General features: G+C 34.7%; 1 protein-coding gene across 6 annotated transcripts in view; it reads left to right on the plus strand.

Moving 5' to 3' along the window:
• LOC123527692 (uncharacterized) overlaps positions 1–22,189 on the plus strand; it is a 52,859-nt gene that overhangs the window by 2,998 nt on the left and 27,672 nt on the right. Inside the window, exon 1 of one of the 6 annotated variants that reach the window (XM_045307311.2) lies at positions 8,256–8,407. The exons of 2 other annotated variants lie outside the window; for them this stretch is intronic. The gene's annotated coding sequence lies outside the window, so the exon portion shown is untranslated. Of the gene's footprint in view, positions 1–8,255; positions 8,408–15,811; positions 15,921–20,516; positions 20,629–21,022; positions 21,152–22,189 lie in introns of those variants that run through there. 3 more of the 6 variants (XM_045307314.2, XM_053523822.1, XM_045307312.2) reach the window with 3 other exon arrangements.

Raw genomic sequence — 22,189 nt, forward strand, 5'->3', positions numbered from 1 at the left:
TTGTCCGGATAATCTTTTCAGGTATAGTGAAAGCTTGTGGCCTTATGTAAATTGAGCCCACAGGACGAAACCATTGCCTAAAAGTTGGTCTTTCCAGGGAAATATGGACAATTAAATGCCTATCTTACATAAATTTTGCTATTTCTAGCACAGTTGTCGAGGATGATCTGAGAAACTACGAAGAATTGAAAAAAAATCGAGATATACATGTGAAAAATAAATTATCAGTGATCAGCATGAGCCATAATTTATCTTCATTTGCAAGTTAAAATTAAAAAAACTGGTAAACAATTTTCTTACCTTGGTGTTGGTTTTGCACCTTAAAATTCATACTACTCATGCGTTCTGCACCTTCTAACCGCACTGAATGATTGGACTCGGTGCATATTGCAAGTTGCAACTTGTTAACTAGGAACATCACGCTTCACCTTCAAGCAGCACATTTTGCAGTCAAACTTATATATAGGACATTGTTATAATTATTGAATGGTCTAGTGATTTAAGGCTTTGAGTAACAAGAAAACCAATTAGCTGAGTTAGTAGAGCACCTGACTTGCAAGTACGGGAGGCAAGGGTTCAACTCCTACACTGGGCAGATGTTTTTCTTATGAAAAGTATAACATTGGCAACAAGTTGCAAGCTACAGTGCCCAAATTATGTTTGCAAGGGCAATACTCTGTTGGAAGCTGAACAGTTGATGCTTCATCCTGTCATTCCACAAAAAGGTTTAAACCTTCAGTTAAAGTGAGGAGCAAAGCAGTGATTACAGTTTTCTGAACGACCAGAAGCACGGATAGCTCAGTTGGTAGAGCACCTGACTTGCAAGCAGGGGTCATGGGCATGTTTTTATTGTCGAGCTCGCTTGTGGAAGCCAAGACATAGTTGTCAAAATGGCTGTTCGGTGTATGTGCGTGTGTCTGTCTGGATTTGTTTGTCCGGACCATAACTTTGACATGCATGGAGCAATCTTGTTTATATTTGGCAAGAATGTTAACCTTAGTGAGACAGAGTGTCATGTACAAACCCCAGATCCCTATCTCAAAGGTCAAGGTCACAGTTAGAGGTCAAAGGTAGTGTCAGATCTTGTTCGGCGCTTAACTTTGACATGCATTGAGGAATCTTGTTTATATTTGGCAGGAATGTTTAACTCACTGTGTCGGAGTGTCATATGCAAATCCCAGGTTCCTATCTCAAAGATCAGGGTCACATTTAGGGGTCAAAGCTCGGGCTGGAAATGTTGCCCGTAATCTAGTTCATAACTGTACAAGATTTAGAGATGCCCTCCCTTCTTATAGAGATGGCAAATACATGTACCTGATCATAATATTTATCAGTCATCCAGATTTATAAGCTTTATTCAGTTAAGCTACACATTTTGAAGACAAGTTCTACATAGAGAATTCAATAGGTACCACTGTCTGTCTTGTGTTACCTCCAATACTGTTGTTTCTTGATTGATTACTAAGTTGAGTCTCAATCTGACTAAAGTACATCTCCAATTAACGCTACGCACATTGGATCTGAAGACGTGCTATTGATTATTATGACAGCCTCGTTCTGACAACCCTTCCACTACCCAATCAGAGCCTTACTTTAACATTTTGTATGTGAAAGTAAAAGTTTAAAAAATCTATATTTAGCCTGGGTTTTCATATTTACAACTTGGTCACGTAAGGTGTCAGACAGCCGGTTAGCTCAGTCGGTAGGGCACTCGCCCTGTAAACGAGGAGTCCTTGGTTCGAGCCAGGACTGCACATTTTTCTCACCCTTTGACTTCGACGCTATTTTGTTGGTTCAGTCAAATGCTTGTTAAAACAAGTCGTCTGACTGGTTCAAATAAAAGCTGATTTGCGAAAATAAAAATTGCAATATCGGAAATCCAAAATATACAGAAGATGAATGTGAATGGGTCATTCTCAGATCTTCGTTAAAGGGAATTCCTATAGTTTTTTTATGCGCATCTTTCTGCACAGCTGACACTTTCTATGGAAAACTGAAGTAAAGTCAACATTTGTTGAAACATGTGACAAAGAATCTTAAATATGAGGAATCTTGAATGAAATAACATTTTTGATAAGTTTTTATCAGTAATCAAATGGTGATACAAGTTTATGTTATATTGACAAGTATCATGCCTGACAGGTATCTTGCCATTTTTAGCTCATCTGATTTTTTGAAATAAAATGATGAGTTATTGTCATCACTTGAGCGGTTGTCGGCGTCGGCGTCGGCGTCGGCGTTGCCTGGTTAAGTTTTATGTTTAGGTCAGCTTTTCTCCTAAACTATCAAAGCTATTGCTTTGAAACTTGGAATACTTGTTTACCATCATAAGCTGACCCTGTATTAGCAAAGAAACATAACTCCATCTTGCTTTTTGCAAGATTTATGGCCCCTTTTGTACTTAGAAAATATCAGATTTCTTGGTTAAGTTTTATGTTTAGGTCAACTTTTCTCCTAAACTATCAAAGCTATTGCTTTGAAACTTGGAATACTTGTTCACCATCATAAGCTGACCCTGTACATCAAGAAACATAACTCCATCTTGCTTTTTGCAAGATTTATTGCCCCTTTTGGACTTAGAAAATCAGTTTTCTTGGTTAAGTTTTATGTTTAGGTCAGCTTTTATCCTAAACTATCAAAGCTATTGCTTTAAAACTTGCAACACTTGTTCACCATCATAAGTTGACCCTGTACAGCAAGAAACATAACTCCGTCCTGCTTTTTGCAAGATTTATGGCCCCTTTTGGACTTAGAAAATATCAGATTTCTTGGTTAAGTTTTATGTTTAGGTCAACTTTTTCTCTTAAACTATCAAAGCTATTGCTTTGAAACTTGCAACACTTGTTCACCATCATAAGCTGACCCTGTACAGCAAGCAACATAACTCCATCCTGCTTTTTGCAATAATTATTGCCCCTTTTGGACTTAGAAAATCATTTTCTTGGTTGAGTATTATGTTTAAGTCAACTTTTCTCATAAACTATCAAAGCTATTGCTTTAAAACTTGCAACAGTTTTTCATCATCATAAGTGGACACTGTACATCAAGAAACATAACTCTATCCTGCTTTTTGCAAGAATGATGGCCCTTTTTAGACTTAGAAAATCATGGGTAGGACAATATTTCTATTACACTAAAAAAAATCAGATGAGCGTCAGCACCCGCAAGGCGGTGCTCTTGTTATACGCCCGTTTGAAAAACGGGACGTATTATGGGAACGCCCCTGGCGGGCGGATGGGCAGGCGGCGTCCACAGACCTTGTCCGGAGCATATCTTCTACATGCATGGAGGGATTTTGATGAAACTTGGCACAGTTGTTCACCATCATGAGACGGAGTGTCATACGCAAGAACCAGGTCCCTAGGTCTAAGGTTAAGATCACACTTAGAGGTCAAAGGTCAAATTCAAGTATGACTTTGTCCGGAGCATATCTTCTTCATGCATAGAGGGATTTTGATGAAAGTCATTCTCGCATACCAGAGGTCTACCGTGGTTCCCCGGATGAACCTCTGGCACATTTCACCGATATTTGTGGTTTGGTTACATTACAGGTAAAACGTTTCAGCCAATCAGCGTCGTTTCGCGACAAAATGTAGCGAACCAATCAAAATCGTCCGTGAAAAGCGTGACCGCGTCCTTTCATATCGATGCCAACTTACGAGGAATATTATTATTTTTTCAGGTAAATTTCTTAACATCGAATAACAGAAATAAATCTTTATTAATCGCAATCATGGAATATCGCCTTTATCCATCGTTAGCAACTACCTTGCTTACATATTGTTTGAAATTTCAATTCGGCGTGCCAAATAGCGGCGAACAATGATTGGCTGAAACTTCTCCCGGTAGTAATTACGAGTGCGCATGCTCACCAAATAAACGACAGAAATAAATCAGAGGTTCGTCTCGGGATTTTGACGAACATCTGATGGATGAGAATGATGAAAGTTGGCACAATTGTTTATCATCATGAGACGGAGTGTCATGCGCAAGAACCAGGTCCCTAGTTCTAAGGTCAAGGTCACACTTAGAGGTCAAAGGATACAAGAATGAAAACTTTGTCCGGAGCATATCTTCTTCATGCATAGAGGGATTTTGATGAAAGTTGGCACAATTGTTCATCATCATGAGACGGAGTGTCTTGCGCAAGAACCAGGTCCCTGGGTCTAAGGTCAAGGTCACACTTAGAGGTCAAAGGATACAAGAATGAAAACTTTGTCCGGAGCATTTCTTCTTCATGCATGGAGGGATTTTGATATAACTTGGCACAAATGTTCACCACCACAAGACGGAGTGTCATGCGCAAGAACCAGGTCCCTAGGTCTAAGGTCAAGGTCACACTTAGAGGCCAAAGGTCAGATACAAGAATGACTGTCCGAAGCATTTCTTCTTCATGCATAGAGGGATTTTGATGTAACTTGGCACAATTATACACCATCATGAGATGAAGTGTCATGCGCAGTTCCCTTCTTTAGAATTACTTCCCTTTGTTGTTACTATAAATAGCCTATATTGTAACTTTTTCATTACTAGACGTAGGGAAAAATCGAGACCACTTTTCTGTAGTACAACATGCATGTTACATCCAATTTTGAGGTGTATTTTGACCAATCTCTACCTGGTAAGGATTTTTGTGTGGACTTAAAAAAAAAACATTTTGTATTTTTTTTTTTTTTTTTTTTTTTTTTTTAAAGATTAACTTCCCTTAGTTGTTACTATAAATAACTTATATTGTAACTTTTTTATAATTGACCTACAACATAGTTGTTACTTTCTAATTTTAGGTGTATTTTAAGGTATCTCTACCTGGTAAGGAGTTTTTTTGTGGACTTAGAAAAACAAAAGAATTACAATGATTACTAAACAACCACAAAATTAAAATTACATCTGCAAATACAGGTGCTAGAGTAAATAAATTTGCTGTGACGGGCGTATATTGTGACATTCTGGCACTCTTGTAGTGGTTGTGTTTTCACATTGCATTTTAGTAAAAGACAGTGTTGCTCATATAATGTAAGATAATTGACTTAGTACTGATAAGACAATATTACCTTTCAGATTATTTAGTATTCAATTTAAGGAAGAATTAAGAATTTTTAAAACTTTTTTTTAACTTTCTAGCAGACATACATGTAATCAATTGGCAAGGTTAGCGCCATTTTCCGTCCGAAGAGGTGTTGTATTCTAGCGGTCTTAACAAAAAATTTAGCCTGGTGAGCCATACATTTTTAGCTATTTTTATGCTCACAATACAATTATCTATACACAAGAAAAACAGGAAAAAATTCTATGAAAGAGTTTTTTCAAAATCTAAAAAGATACTCTTCACTATGGGTATTTTTTATTGAAAAAAGTTCGAAAAAGTGAATATGAAACAATATTCTTTTTTTAATTATTGTAAGGATATTGAAGATATAGTATTACAAATATGATTATGATATCAAATAAGTATTAATAAGTCTGTAAAAAGAATAAACATTATTGTGCTGTCTTGATGTATATTTTGGTTGGTATTTATACAAAACGCAGAAAATTATGAAAATGTTGAAAAATTGCTGGCAGTTTCAGCAACAGTGGGTGTGTTCAAAACAATTTTTCACAAAAACAAGCCTGGTGACCCATTGTTTTTATTTGTTCATTGTTTTCAGCACAAATTTTCCTATCATATATGTGAATTTTAAAAAATTCTATGAAAGGAAAAAAACTATAGGAATTCTCTTTAAGAAAATCAAGTATTTCAGTCAGATTGATTTATACAGTCTTCAACTTGGAAAACAACAGTAATTACTTATTTTAAAACCATTATTTTGATGGATTTTTGGTGAATTCAAACCTTTCATGATATGTTTTATGAAGTTTGTTGAAAATAATGATTTTTGAAATTAAGTTAAATTCATAAATGTAAAAAATGTTGATCATGGCAACTTGAAAAATAGGGGGAAAAAAACAGCCTCAGTTAAAACAACTCCGTCTCATGAACCACTTGATGAATCTTCAACAAACTTGGTTTGTAATGTACATCCTTGCATGAATCTTTTTCACGGTTTTAGCTCACCTTTTACTCAAGTTATCATAACTGTTATGCTAAATTGTGATGTACTCTTGTGTTGGTTGTGCATAGTCCTTAGTACGTCATCAACAATTTTACTGTTAACACACAAGAGGTCACAGTTTTTGTCCAGGCTTAATGAAAACTCAGAATGTTTTCTTAGGCTTTAAAAAAAATTGTTTGTTTCGGGTAACATGCCCCCCAAAAAATAGGGTAGGGTAGGGTAGGTAGAAAAATCTGGATTTTTATTTTACAATGAAGAAAGAGCAACACAAACAAAAAGTATAAAAGATAGAGAAAATATCTTTCTTTTTTTCAAATGCCATACAAACATTTAGGATCGCAGAAAATTTTTAGGGTGGGTTAGGATATTTGAATGTTTTCCTTATTTAGGCAATGCCATAGGAAATAAGAAATATAAACTTCAAGTAGGCACTATCTATTTTATATATATATATGTGTAGTTAACTGCTTCAAAGTGCACATGATTGTGCAGTCTAGAAAATAATTACTTAAGGACGTATGCTAGAATTTGGAGCGAAATTTTTCCCAATAACAGAATTTCTTCAAACTTTGGATATTGAAGGACAGTCATCTAAGAAACAAAAATATGCAATAAAAATCATAGGTCACCGGCATTGAAAAAGAGTTATCTGCCCTTGAAAACGGCATTTCCCCTAAAAATGAAGGGCAGATAACTCTTTTTCAGTACCGGTGACCTATTTTTTATTGCATATTTTTGTTTCTTAGATGATTGTCCTTCAATATCCAAAGTTTGAAGAAATTCTGTTATTGGGAAAAATTTCGCCCATCTCATATACAGGGAATTCTAGCGTACGCCTTTAATATATTATCTTTTTTCTTTAATTAAAGTGTTATTTGAGCCAAAAGAAAATATCCTGGGTAAAATAGTTGGAAAAATTGGAGATAACTCTGCTTAAACTTTAATATTTGTTGGTCAGGCCTTTTTAAGGCTTAAAGATGCAAGTGTCAAACACACATGTTTCAGTACTGTGAAAATCATTTTAAGTTCATTTGAGTGAGCAGGAAACTTTGTGGTTTTTGTCAAATACAGCTGTTTCTTTAATATGAGAAGAACTTGTTCTCCTCCCTCAAGCCATCTTTAACCTGATAAGATATTAATAAAGTTAAATTAATTTATCACATTATAGCCATGAAATATGTGTTTGCCTAACATGTCCAAATTAAGAAATAATTTATAGCAAAACAGTGCTTTATCACTATTTATACACGATGGGCGGTTATACGTCGGGCATAATAATTTCACGAGGGCGCAGCTCAAATTATTGAGAATTATTCATCAAAGCGAATAACTAATTCTGTATGTGTATAAATTAATCAAAACATTTGTGCAATGTGACATTTCGTTAAAAACATGTAATTAAGTAAAATATTTCATAAAATTTGAAAGCGCTATTTCTTGATGCGTACATGTGGCGCTAAATATCACGTTGACGTGACGTCAGCATAACATCGTTGTGATAATTAAAGCATTGTTAGCCATATTAAAATGAATAATATTGTTAGTAATTCTTGATTTTCAGTTTATCATATATTTTGCTTATTTGCATAGTGACCTTACAAATTAAGTTATGCAGATAATTGAAATCTCACTCCTCCATTCTTAGCATTTCTGCATTTTCTAATCAACCCATATCCTTGGTATGCTGAGTTTTTTTCTCACAGGAACTTACTGATTGCCCCTCAAATTATACTCATTTATTTACTAAGTAATCCCCTCATTTCTGCTCAGTAAAACTTTATTACCCCTCGCATGACATTGTCATATATTAACAGGCCCCTCTAGTTATAAGTCTGCATTTGCACCATGCAATGCTTTAATTACTATCTTTCAAGTCTTCTTGATTGCCCCTCTCTACTCACTTACTCACAAGTATTTATAAGTACTTGCCTAACAAAGGCCACTCATCTTTCAACTTGCACAATATTAAATTTACTTTCCTCTTTAAGTTTAACGTGACAACTCTCACAGATCAGTATTTCTATGCTGAACATTTTACCTACCAAATTATCATCTATATAAATTATATAGACAGACTCTCACATGACAAATATATTTTTAATCACTTCCACAAAACCAGACAGCTCACACTAAATTTCTTCACTAATCAGCCACAACCACCCAGCTTTCATTTTCACAAAGTATTGAACATATTGACCACCCCTCACATTTCCAATACACAACAACAACAGCCTCATGTATGTAGGATGTGTCAGATATTTACAATATCTCTGTGACTCTGCTATGCAGCAATCAATAGTCCAGCAGTAACTGTTGTTCTAAAACATGGATGTATCAATACTTGCCAACATAAGGTAACAGTTTCCTTATTGTTTTATTAATTAATGTATAGAAGCACTGTAATTGATTCAGAGATTGATAGTTTGCCTAAATTTGGGTGCAAAATATTTTATATGGCTTTTACAAGGTTGGCCTTATATTCAGTTTTCAGTGGTTGATGCACTCAGTTACTGATAACATGCAGCTAGTGGTGTAGCTTAGTTGAAACACTGATGTACATTAAAAATTTAAATTGTGATTTAGAGAGTAGGGGTGAAAGGTGGCCGCTAGTGACATTCTGTTCATCCCCGCACATTAATTGACATCATACATGTAGCTACCTTCTAGTGACATATTATCATAATATGTAAGGTTAAACCTCACTGGATGCTAACACTGGTTACACACCTGGACTACTGGACACCCATAGATCATGGCACACAGTGGGACTGGTGCTTTTATAAAACCTATACTTACATGAAGATTGTACTTCTCTAGAAATGTTGTGATGAAACATGGATTGTTCTAAATGTAAAAACTGCCAATTTTTGTGGTAAATACCAGTTTTGCAGAACATTGATTAGAACAGTATGGGGTACCATTTCAATGTTATTCCTGTTTTGAAGTTCATTTATGAATATCATTTAATTCATGTTCTGAAATAATATCTTAAATGCTTTTAAAGATGTCACAAAATCATGTATAGGTAGTATTTCCTGAATTCAAACCTTAACCACGCTGCGGCAGAGTGGTTATGGTCAGTACTCACTGACTTCGAATCACATGACCCTCACTGATGTGGGTTTGAGCCTCACTCTTGACATTGAATTCTACATGTGAGGAATCCATTCAGTTGGGTGGTTCTACCAGGATACCCGCTCAAGATGAAATAATGTACAGAGGGGCACCTGGGATCTTCCACCACCATCAAAGCAGGAAAGTCGATCACCACAGTCAGTACAACTTTAATTTTATTTAATGATATCCAAGTATACATAAATACATTCTGAATTAAATTTAATGATATTTAAAATGATAATAGTATGATATCCAAAGTTCCAAACATCATCAATTTACATAAATAGAATTAAGGATGTCATATAATAAATCTGTTTTGTAAAATCACTAAATCTATTTGATATCTTAAAGTAAGTTTTTCATTTTTTAGTATCTGTAATTCAGTTTGATGATATTGTTAATTATATTGTTTGTTATCCATAAAGAAAATGAATTTTTGTTATCATACTATGAGATATTTTTTCGTAATATTTAATGTATTTTTTAGATATCATAAAATGAATTTAAGATATCATTAAACCCAATAAAGGAAATGAAGAATTGTTCCTATTTATAGATATCTAATATTCTGTTTTCACAATATACATTTATGTTAATTAGTGCTATCATTTAAAATACACTATATTTTTTTGAAATCAAAAAATACATTTAATGATAACATTAAATGAATTGAGGATATCAAAAAATAGTGAATAATTAAAAAAAACAGCATGACCATGAAAACCAATTATCTGTTGAATGTAATTAATATGCAAATCTATAGCGGTGACTGGTGAGTTTGAATTTTAGAAAATGACTAGGATTTAAATTTTTCAGTGCTTAAATTCTATATCGATATTTCATCAGAGACAGATACTATGAAAACATTGTATTTTGTTGACATCAAATTTTATAATTCTTCCAGTTATCCTGGTTATAGATCATGGAAGTAAACGAGAAATTGAAATTGGCCTTTGTCTCATTTCGTGGATTTTGTATTGCAGCACACCAACAAAATTAGTGCTCCCACTAACAGTTATGGTTTTATATTACATTTAATCATAACTGTTCTCACCTGTAATTACCTATGAAAGCACTGTCCTCATGCTGACCTTTCTGCTCTCCTCCATGTATCAAGTAGTTGCATTTTTCTCAAGCAAGAGTTGCTAACAACAGAGAACCTCAGAAAGCTGACAGCTGTTTCTTATGTATATTGCATGTTTAGCATGCATTAACTGTTGGTATTTGACACTGATAGCCAAAGCTTTCAGACCTGACTCACCCTCTTTGTTAGATATGTCTGTTTTCTTACTAAAGAATGAAAATGTTATTGTTTAGATGTAATGCTGCCACAAAATTAATGCAAGTTAGTATATATCAGTCTGCTTTTTAATAGAAAAACATGTGATAATTATGTTGTATTGTTTTTTATCCTTGTATATTCAGTCATTAATAATGATGTCTGCAGGGCCAAAGAATCACCCACTTATATTTTTTTTCATGAATTTGTTTTTTTACAGCAGTTTTTCTGTTATTGTTGCTACGGGTATTTTTTTGTTTTTTTTTTCAATTTTCCATTGATTGAATTTAAGAATTAAGAAACATGTTTATTATTATTGTTGCATTGTCATTTTGTTTGAATTCTTTTGAAAATTAGATAATTTTAAAGAGAATTTTTGTAATAGATTGAATATTAAAGCTACAAGACTGCATATGTCTTGTCATGATCAGGAGTAAACTTTGTAATACCAAGTCTTTTTAATAAAATAAAACAAATCTAATCATATTTTATTAGTGTATGCCTTTGAAAGAAGACTTCAAAACTGGTGTAATTTGCTGAAAATTGATCTTTTTCAACCCAGATGGCTAAAGTCAGTCCAATTATGTTACATTTTAGTGGGGTAATAAAAGTTTTATATCTGAACTTCAATTTATTTAAACCAATTTAGAAAGAGGTTCCCAGGCCTTTGATAGTAATTATTCATAACAGTCGAGAGCATGCTCCATTTCAGTAAAATTGCTGTGCAAGTCTTGCGGGGGTTTTTGAAACAATTAAAAAAAACCTCTGCCTTTAGAAGAAGAAAATGTTCTGCCTGTGCAGTAGCAGTTGTAAGAGAGTAGGTGTGTTGGTGTGCTACTGGTGTAATTTGTCAGGTGAAATGATGATAACCTTTGTAATGAAGCCTGCCACATTTACTCAGCTTCCATGGGAAATATTGTAAAACATATGTTTCTGGAATCTCTGTTTTATTGTTTACTGGGCAAAACTTCCAGCTCTCCCATTTCTTTGTTGAGTATTTTGTCCTCTTTTACCATTTTCAAAGTTGATTGATTGATGATTTAAGGAGTAAGTTCTGATATTACCGGTATTAATGGTATATAATGTGAATGGTCAAGAGTGCAACAACAGACATTTGAGTCTGAAAACTCACAGTTTACAGTGGATGAACGGAGAATACTGTGATGACCTAAGGCCAAGGTATAGTGCCCCATCCATAGTTTGGGGATCAGGGTTGTTGCATGTGGTTAATTTAAGATTACAACAAAAGTTGAGACTGGAAACAGAGTTTCTGATCAATAACTGGAAAATTCTTGCGTCTTTGGCCTTGAAACAGGTTGAAAAAAGATACAGTGGATAAAACAAAAGCCCTGATTTTGGGTTCTTTCCATCAGAATTCAAGGTCAAAACCCTTAACTCTTTAAATGCCCAATAGCATTAGCAGTGTTGTTATGCCCACGGAATCAACTGATGCGGGAGGCATATAGTGATTGACCTGTCTGTCCGTACGAAGTTAACCAAATGGGACCGTTTTGTCTAGCATCAATATCCCTTTAATTACTAGAATGACTGGATACTAATGCAGATGTAACCTGTGACCATTCCTCATCTTCAAACATCACCTGACCTCAGTTTGACCTTGACCTTGAACTTGACCTCATTTTGGACTAAAGTTGCTTTGTATCGACAAGGATGCCACTGGGGGCATCAAGCACTTATTGAACAAATATCGTTGTGGGGTTTTTTCAGTTCTAGGTAGATGGTGGCAGGACTCGATGTAATGACTGAAATAAAGGGAAATCACATCATAATATGATGAAAAAAAAAAATGAAGAAATTAACTTGAATGTCCATTATTGTTTTAATTGTTTAAAATGGTATAGTTAGTATATATGCACTGATTTCATGGTTTGAGTTGAAAATACGAATGTGTATATAAAAAAAGCTTTATGTAAAGAAAGACTTACCTAATGTCCTTTGATTAAGAAGATATCATTGGTTAATTGATGTCCTGAACATTTTATATTGACTAGAAACTTCGTATGTTTTATGCATTAATATTTGAAGTATTTAAACTATGCTTATTTTTATTACATTCTTTCATAATAGAAGTTTAAGCAAGTAGAAAACAACAGACTTGTTTTATATTGTCTGTAATGCATTGTTATGCTCAAAACTGATTTTAGTGTGCCAAGCACAAGGTATCTGCCAAAATATTCCATCATAATATTATGCGTGCTCAACATGAAAATTGCTGGCACTGATTGTAACATGGTCATGATTTCCCTTATCTTGTCAGGGTTTTCCCACCTTCTTAACAGGCTCCTTTCCCGCAAAAAAAATTCTTTAAATCATGCAGTTTACCCTCAAAATTGACATCACATCAGATTTTTTATTCCCCTTTTCCCAACTACTGAACTATTTTCCCCCCAAATCACAAGCCTGGACCCCTTCCCTTCATGGTTAAAAAAAAATCCAGCTTGTTTCAGTTTCCATTGTCCTCAGACAGTAATTGAATTAAACTTTACCCTGAAAGTCAAGATCTAAAGCATTTAAATTCTGGTCCATGCACTGGAAATTTCTGAGATGCTCCTGAATGCCTCCCACCTAACTAAGAGGCCTGTACTGGTTCTTCCCTGAAAAGACGGCTTTGGATGTATCAGTGCTGTACACCGGGAACCTTAAGGAATTGGACTGTCTATTCGCAAAGAGCTAGGCTAAGTTATCTTGACAGGCCTGTATCAAAAAGGATTTCTCTCTCTCTGTTCTGGTCAGATCACTCTGTGTCTGTTCTAGTATAGGATAATTTGGCGCCCTGAGTGGCTGCATTTGCTATATGTAAAGCACCTTTGAACGTGTTTGTCTTGAAAAGGGTGCTTTATAAAACTGCAGGTATAATTATAGTAAATATAATAATAATGAAACAAAATTAAATCTGGTTTGGGGAAAGTTCTCACCTGATAGACTGGCACTTTAAAAAACAATATCCATAGCAACTAAAAATCATAATTTGAAGCTCGGACATTAATAGCTACTTGCTAACAGGCTTAGAAGGAAAAGGTTAAGCAACTTCCTATGAAAAGTGTTCTTCACGTGTAAGTCTTTCTAGTATCACTTAAACTACTACAAAATAGTCTAGTTATGCCCCCCACTTCAAAGAAGGAGGGGTATATTGTTTTGCAGATGTCTGTCAGTCGGTCAGTATGTAGACCAATCCTTTTCCGAATTATAACTCAAGAACACTTTGGCCTAGGATCATGAAAGTTGATAGGGAGATTGGTCATATAAGCCAGCAGATAACCCCTATTGATTTTGAGCTCAGTAGGTCAAAGGTCAAAGTCACAGTGACCTAGAACAGTGAAATGGTTTCCGGATGATATCTCGAGAATGCTTAAGTCTATAGGTCAAAGGTCCGGACGATAACTCGAGAACGCTTAAGCAATAGGTCAAAGGTCAAGGTCACAGTGACACGGAACAGTTAAACAGTTTCTGGATGATAACTCAAGAATGCTTTGGCCTAGGATCATGAAGTTGACAGGGAGATTGGACATAACCAGCAGATAACCCCTATTGATTTTAAGGTCAGAGGTCAAGGTCACAGTGGCCCTGAACATTTAAACAATTTCTGAATGATAACTCAAGAACACTTGGGCCTAGGATCATGAAAGTTGATAGGGAGGTTGATCATGACAAGCAGATGATCCCTATTGATTTTGAGGTCAGTTGGTCAAAGGTCAAGGTCACAGTGACCCAGAACAGTTATATGGTTTCTGGACGATAACTAGAGAATGCTTGTGCCTAGGATAATTTAACTTGATAGCGAGGTTGATCATGACCAGCAAATGACCTCTATTTATTTTAAGGTCAGTAGATGAAAGGTCAAGGTCACATTTACCCAGAATAGTAGAACTTTTGTATACAATGACCAAATAATTTCTGTTCCTTGTGCAATTAATGAATGCATCAACAGAGCTCCAGATAAGATTTTAGGTTAAAGGGTATTTTACCCCCTAGTTTTTTTTTCAAAGGGTATTTTACTCCTAGATGTTTTTTCAAAAAGGTATTTTAGAATTCTAAATGGTTTTTCAGAATTCGAAATCATTTAAAAGGGTAATAATAATAACTGTTTTTTTTGTATAATTTTCTGATATTCATGTGCTCCGCTGAAGTGCCTTTGTCGACCAGTGCTGTTTTCCTGAATATTTTTGAGCCTTCATTCAAATAGTTTTAACATTTTGTTTATTGCATACATTACATATTACACTACATCTTAATTTTAGTTACTGACCACTGTGATATATCAACAGCCAGTGATACTTTGACTGTCAATGTTTTTTCAGAAACACCAACATGTATGTGCTTCGGCTTTTTCAACAGTTACCCATTATATATCATAGATCACGTGCTTAGCGATAGGCATTGTCCGAGTCATCTCTTGTCACACACTAATATACTTGAAAAAGAAAATGGCATTATTTTACGATATCGTTTGCGTTTGCTTTTATGAGACACCATTTTGTTTGTTGTACTCAATTACAAAAAGGATGTGCTTGATTTACAATAAAATTGGATTACGCACTTAAATCGAGTAAAATACATATCCCGTTTTTTCAATGCGTATCAGTACGCGTAGGTTTGATTTTAAATGTGTTTTTTGTAAATTTCAAAACGTATTTACGCAAATACGCATCTTATCTGGAGCCCTGCATCAAGGTGGGCATTTCGTGTTGTACGAGCTCTTGTTTGACAGCATTTAAGGGCCTTTAAACAGCTTCTTTTAGATAGCTTACATAGAGTTTGGTACATAATGTTTTAGAGCAGGTCCTGGTGCATATTGTAGATAGAATATGGTACATACTTCAAGTGTTTTCAGCAAATATTTGCATTGACACCAAAGTAATAATTTGAGGCCATAATTATGTTACTTTATGGAATACATTGAATGTATTGTTGTAGAATCTATGCAATAATACTTGACCCAATGTTTGACTTTTAGGTGTTTATATTAACTTAAGAAAATATTTCTATTACAGTTGATATTTGAAGTTGTTTAAATATGCAGATCCATATTTTACAATGTACATAGGCTCAAACTCCTATTTAACATTTTGTCACTTAAGGCAAATCAAAAATAATTATAAAGTTTTTTTTTGTACTTTTTAATGCAAATGGATCAAAATGGGAATTGAAAGCTCTTATTATAATCATACACATTTTGTGCTGAAGAATTTATTTTTATTAAAACAACAATCTTGTGAATGATTTCTATAAGTAAGTTAATTTATTTGGAAAGGACATTAAACTAGGATTTAGATAGAACATTTACCTGGCCTTTTAAGTTTAATCTCCTTTAACCAGATCTAAAAGTTCACTGGCCTTACACCGTAAGATCAGTTTAATTAAAGAAAGTGTACACATTGTTTTATTAGCTATATATACTGGAGATACTCAATTCTTTCTTATCTGGAAGTATTTTTGATTCCAAATTGTTGGTAAATATAATTTTGTATAATTGTAAACGTTTAAAATGATACTATTGTTTTATATGAAGTATATTAACTTCATCTGTAAATAATTTTATTTCCTAGCATGTTGAAAGCACTCCAGAAATTTACTCTTAATTTGATAGGATTTAAGCTTCTTTACACCTTCAGTATGTTTTTAGCTCACCTGAGCAATGCTCAGGTGAGTTTTTCTGATCGCTCGATGTCCGGCGTCCGTCGTCCGTCGCCTGTCGTCCGTCGTCTGTCAACATTTAGCTTGTGTATGCGATAGAGGCTGTATTTTTCAATTAATCTTCATGAATATTGGTCAGAATGATAACCTTGATGAAATCTAGGCCAAGTTCGAAAATGGGTCATCTCGGGTCAAAAACTAGGTCACTAGGTCAAATCAAAGAAAAACCTTGTGTATGCGATAGAGACTGTATTTTTTATTTAATCTTCATGAATATTGGTCAGAATGATAACTTTGATGAAATCTAGGCCGAGTTCGAAAATGGGTCATCTCGGGTCAAAAACTAGGTCACTAGGTCAAATCAAAGAAAAACCTTGTGTATGCGATAGAGGTGGTATTTTTCAATTAATCTTCATGAATATTGGTCAGAATGATAACCTTGATAAAATCTAAGCCGAGTTCGAAAATGGGTCATCTCGGGTCAAAAACTAGGTCACTAGGTCAAATCAAAGAAAAACCTTGTGTATGCGATAGAGGCTGTATTTTTCAATTCTTCTTCATGAATATTGGTCAGAATGATAACCTTGATGAAATCTAGGCCGAGTTCGAAAATGGGTCATCTGGGGTCAAAAACTAGGTCACTAGGTCAAATCAAAGAAAAACCTTGTGTATGCGATAGAGGCTGTATTTTTCAATTGATCTTCATGAATTTTGGTCAGAATGATTGCCTTGATGAAATCTAGGCCGAGTTCGAAAATGGGTCATCTCGGGTCAAAAACTAGGTCACTAGGTCAAATCAAAGAAAAACCTTGTGTGTGCGATAGAAGCGGTATTTTTCAATTGATCTTCATGAATTTTGGTCAGAATGATTACCTTGATGAAATCTAGGCCGAGTTCGAAAATGGGTCATCTGGGGTCAAAAACTAGGTCACTAGGTCATATCACGTAAAAACCTTGTGTATGCGATAGAGGCTGTATTTTTCAATTGATCTTCATGAATTTTGGTCAGAATGATTGCCTTGATGAAATTTAGACCAAGTTCGAAAATGGGTCATCTGGGGTCAAAAACTAGGTCACTAGGTCAAATCAAAGAAAAACCTTGTGTATGCAATAGAGGCTGTATTTTTCAACTGATCTTCATGAAATTTAGCCAGAATGATTACCTTGATAAAATCTAGGCTGATTTCGAAAATGGGTCATCTGGGGTCAAAAACTAGGTCACTAGGTCAAATCGAAGAAAAACATTGTGTATGCAATAGAGGATGTATTTTTCAGTTGATCTTCATGGAATTTGGTCGGAGTGATTGCCTTGATGAAAACTAGGTAGGTTTTGAATATGGGTTATCTGAGGTCAAAAACTAGGTCACTTGGTCAAATCAAAGAAAAAACTTCTGTATGTGATAGAGGCTGTATTTTTCAGTTGATCTTCATGAATTTTGGTCAGAATGATTGCCTTGATAAAATCTAGGTCGAGTTTGAACATGGGTCATCTAGGGTCAAAAACTAGGTCATATCTAAGAAAATGCTTGTTTTATCGCAAGAGACCAATTTTTTGGTCCAATCTCAATGAAAATTGGTCAGAATATTTGTTTCCATGAAATCACTAGGTCAAACATGTTTTACACTGTTATGGAGTGTTTCTTAGGTGAGCGACCTAGGGCCATCTTGGCCCTCTTGTTTTAAAGCCCTTTTAAATAATGATTGTAAACTATTTTTGAATAACGCCAGTCTATTTCTTCGGAAAAAATGATAATACAAATGTACGTGTGTGGTATTAGAAAAAAAATCAAATGGCGTGTATGATGCGTTGTGCATGCCTTGTGGGATTTGAACTCACACCCTCTTGATTTGAATGTTTGTTTTGGGTTTAACACCATTTTCAACGGTATTTCAGTTATATGAAACAGTGGGGAGTTAGCCAAACCAATGTTCCTGAGTTCTGTACCAGTACAAACCTGTTCTCCGCAAGTAACTGCCAACTTTCCCAACATGAATCAGAGGTGGAGGACGAATGATTGCAGACACAACGTCTTTTATCAAATTGTCACAGAGAGCATACGCCTCGCCTGAGGATCAAACTCAAGACCCACGATCCATAGATCTGGGCTCGTAACTACTGAGCTAAGTAGGCGGGCTTTAGAAGTTCTGTACTCCTAAATCAGTGCTGCATACTCTGAAATCAGTGATATTTTTTATTTTATAATTTTCATTGATTTTGTAGTTGCGTCAAGCCACCAAGATAATACTTAAAGAAACAAATGAAATTCATATTCTTTTTATATGCCCAAAGGAATGTATCATGTTATACCCAGGTGGGCCGGTGGTCTAGTGGTAACACGCTTGACTGCCAATCCAGAGGTCCGGGATTCAAATCCCAGTCCAGGAACTGGAAATTTCTGAGATGCTCATGAGTGTCTCCCACCTGACTAAGAGGCCTGTACTGGTTCTTCCCAGGAAGAAGTCGGCTTCGTGTGCATCGGTGCTATACACCAGGCACGTTAAAGAACCAGAATGTCTATTCGCAATGAGCTAGGCTAAGTTAGCCGGACAGGCCTGTATCTCTCTCTGTTCTCTCTGTCTGTTCTAGGGGCGTTATCTCAGTCTGTCCCTCTGGTCAGATCACTCTGTGTCTGTAACTAGTAGAGGATGAATTTCACGCTCTGTGTGGCTGCATTTGCTATATGTAAAGCGCCTTTGAACGTGTTTATCATGAAAAGGGCACTGTATAAATCTGGTATAATAATGATAATAATAATACCCCCAGTGTCGGTCTGTCTGTCTGTTAGCAATTTCATATCCGCTCTGTAACTCTTGAACCCCTTGAAGGATTTCAGAGAAACTTGACACAAATGTTCACCACATCAGGACGACATGCAGACATGCAGAGCGCATGTTCTGGATGGCTTGCTTCAAGGGCAAGATCACACTTAGGGGTCAAAGGTCATGTGAGTGTGTTTCATGTCCACTCTGTAAACTATTGACCCCCTTGAAGGATTTCAAAGAAACTTGACTCAGATGTTCACCACATCGAGATGATGTGCAGAGCACATGTTCTGGATGGCTAGCTACAAGGTCAAGGTCACAGGGGTCAAAGGTCATACCTTCGGAAATATATTGCTCCGTATTGCAGTGCTCTTGTTGTTTTTGGAACATGAAATCGACTTATCATGCCTATTAAAGTTATTATTTCTCAGATTATGATTTAACTAGGTTATGTAAAGGTGCTGCATTTTTGTGGTAACGATACAAAATATATTATTTTGTTATAGTTCCAGTGATATTTTTTTAATATATAATGCAATTTATACAGCCTACAGATACACTGTAAACTATGTTGAAATCAATATTAATATATATTGTCCTTTCATTAATACTTTTAAGAAGCTCTTTATTTACATTAACAAAATATTCTTTTTATCAGAATAACTGAACTTTATATAATTCAAGCTATACAAGACCTTAAGGAAATATTTGTATACAAACATTTGTCAGTGTGTAGAGGATTTATTCTTTAATCTCTGTAAGTCACAGAACAACTTGTGGCTTTTAATAACTTAAGTCTTTCTTACATAAATTATGTCAAAAGACAGCAAATTAGGGCAAATCGAAAAGGTTTAGTTATTAAAATACCTTCGTAATAATTGTTCCTGTCAAATATATAACCACCTGAAAATTTGCAGGCAAATTTAACCAAGAGAGCTGTTAAACAGAAGTAGAATATTAACATTTTTCAATTTTTTTGGTTTAAAGGTATGTATGTACCTGCTCAGTTCAGTAGGAATTAAAGTTCTTAATTAAGATTATTATTATCTCACTTTTGTCTATCTTTGTAATCAGTTCTAATCATTTAAAACTTGCCCCTTTCTTAAAACTGAAGTAACAATTAATCCAGGACATTTTATAAAATTGATTCTGCTTTTGCAACCAGTGCAGATCATGGTCAGCCTTCACATCACCTTTTAATAGTTAATGGTACTGCCCAAATTGAAAGATGGACAAGTTCATTTTAGAAATTTAGCAGGGTAAGGGTTAATAAGATTTACTACCAGTCCTGCAACAGTGACTAGTTGATGACAAAAAGGTAAATGGTGAAACGGAGCAAAAATTTACATCTTTTAGCAAACACCAAGTAACAGTTTTACAATTATAGTATTTATTTACAAAAATGAAAATGTGTTTTTAGTGACACTTCCATGAATTATACAAAGAATTGAATGTGCATTTTCTGCTTTAATGCCTTCTTAAAAGATAGAATTAAAATCAATGTTTCTTTCAAAGACTTTTACAAATTCGTTTATTTGTTCAACAAAGTCTCAGTTTCAAGTTATGTAAATTTAAAGTGAAATACCGGTACTTTTTTCCCCTTAGACTGTGATTAGGATCTGGCTGTTAAACGATTGTGTTGACTTGGGTTTGTTTCTTATCCAAGTTTAAAAGAGCAAAAATCTAAGATTGACGTGTCTTTTGAACACAGCTTAAAGTTGTTATATATTTGATATTTTGTTGGGATGTTTGTAGCTTCATGTAAGTCTTTGTTTTCTGTGATATTAAATAATTAGTTTGTCTGGAGGAAAGAGTTATAGAGTATATTATATTTTGCATGAAGGAACTATTTTATGATGGAAAACTAAATGTAATTATATTTACGTACTCATACATCATGTAAGAATGTGTATATTATGCCATTCTTTTTGTTTCAGTCATAAAATTACTCATAAAACTTTTTTTTTTACACTTTGAGTTTGTAACATTAGAATGTAGATTGATTATCAGCTAAGATGTACATGTAAATGATTTAATCACCAGGTTCTTGTAGTTCATAGGGAAAATAATCATGTTCGTTATACTGACTAAAGTAAATAGCTAGGGCATGAATAAATGAAATGTATAAATGGAGTTATTGAGCTTGAATCATTTCCATGTTAATGAGCAAATACAATATTGATGAAGGCCGTTTCAGGTCTGTGAATTCAGTTGAAAAATAAAATAGTTACAGGAGAGATGCTTGATATGGAATATTGATTAAACTTGGCGACTTCATGTTGGAGTAAGTGATCTCATTTTGTAAGAACAGGCATTTTTCGCCTTTGGTTGATTATGTACTCAATTTGATTTACAAATTACTGGGAATGTTTTGTGCTGTACAGAGTCACTAGTGCTATTGTTTGAGGTCAAGAAGTTTATACTCGCCTTAGTGTTTTTTGCTAATACTCACCTTAGTGTTTTTCGCTGATGCAGTAAAAAACAGTTTTCAACTGTTTATGGGTTGTAGCATATAGCTACTGTAGGCGTACATTTATTAGCGCGGCAAAAATTTAGTGCAAACGCAATTTTTGGTGAAATATCTAATTAATGCGTGGACGTGAATTAGCGCTCTCGCGAGACCGCTGTCCGAGATGTGGCTCTCGGAGATTTGTGGAGATTCACGAAGATTTTCAGAAATAGACTTAACCGTCGGCAATTTTTATGTAATGTGTTTCTGCTGTAATTATTGCAATACGAATCTGACTGGCGACCATATACAACCTGAACATGTACCAAGTATGACTTTAAGATAGTGTGCCGTGATGATACTTGTATTTTTTCAATGATACGTACTTTCAACTGTGATGTGGCTTTATGTTTACGTACAGTATATAAAGTATAATATTGCCTACGTAACTGTATTGTCTTCTTGTGTTTAATTATGATAATCTGCGTGTTTTATATTCTGTATACTAGTTATAATTGCTGAAATAATACAAGATTTTCACACATTTTAATCATTGAATCTCCTTTGTCCTACATGCATTGTGTCTTAATACAAACATTCACACCTTTCCGTAAACGAGTGACTGCAACAACGGACATGCACAAAGGTGATATGGAAATCGATAACAACTTGATCAAATGAGAAAAAACACAAACTACAAGCTTAAATATTTTATTTTGCATGATCATATATTTAAAATAATAATATGAACAATAAACAGGAATATCATTTGAACCTTAAAATATTAGCAAGCAGTGTAACTAGTGCAAACTCTCAAGAGTATTTATTTGCAAAAGTTCGAAGAAAACATCATCAGATGAAAATGTACACGAA

Source organism: Mercenaria mercenaria, chromosome 14 (assembly GCF_021730395.1).
Source record: "Mercenaria mercenaria strain notata chromosome 14, MADL_Memer_1, whole genome shotgun sequence".
NCBI lineage: Eukaryota > Metazoa > Mollusca > Bivalvia > Venerida > Veneridae > Mercenaria > Mercenaria mercenaria.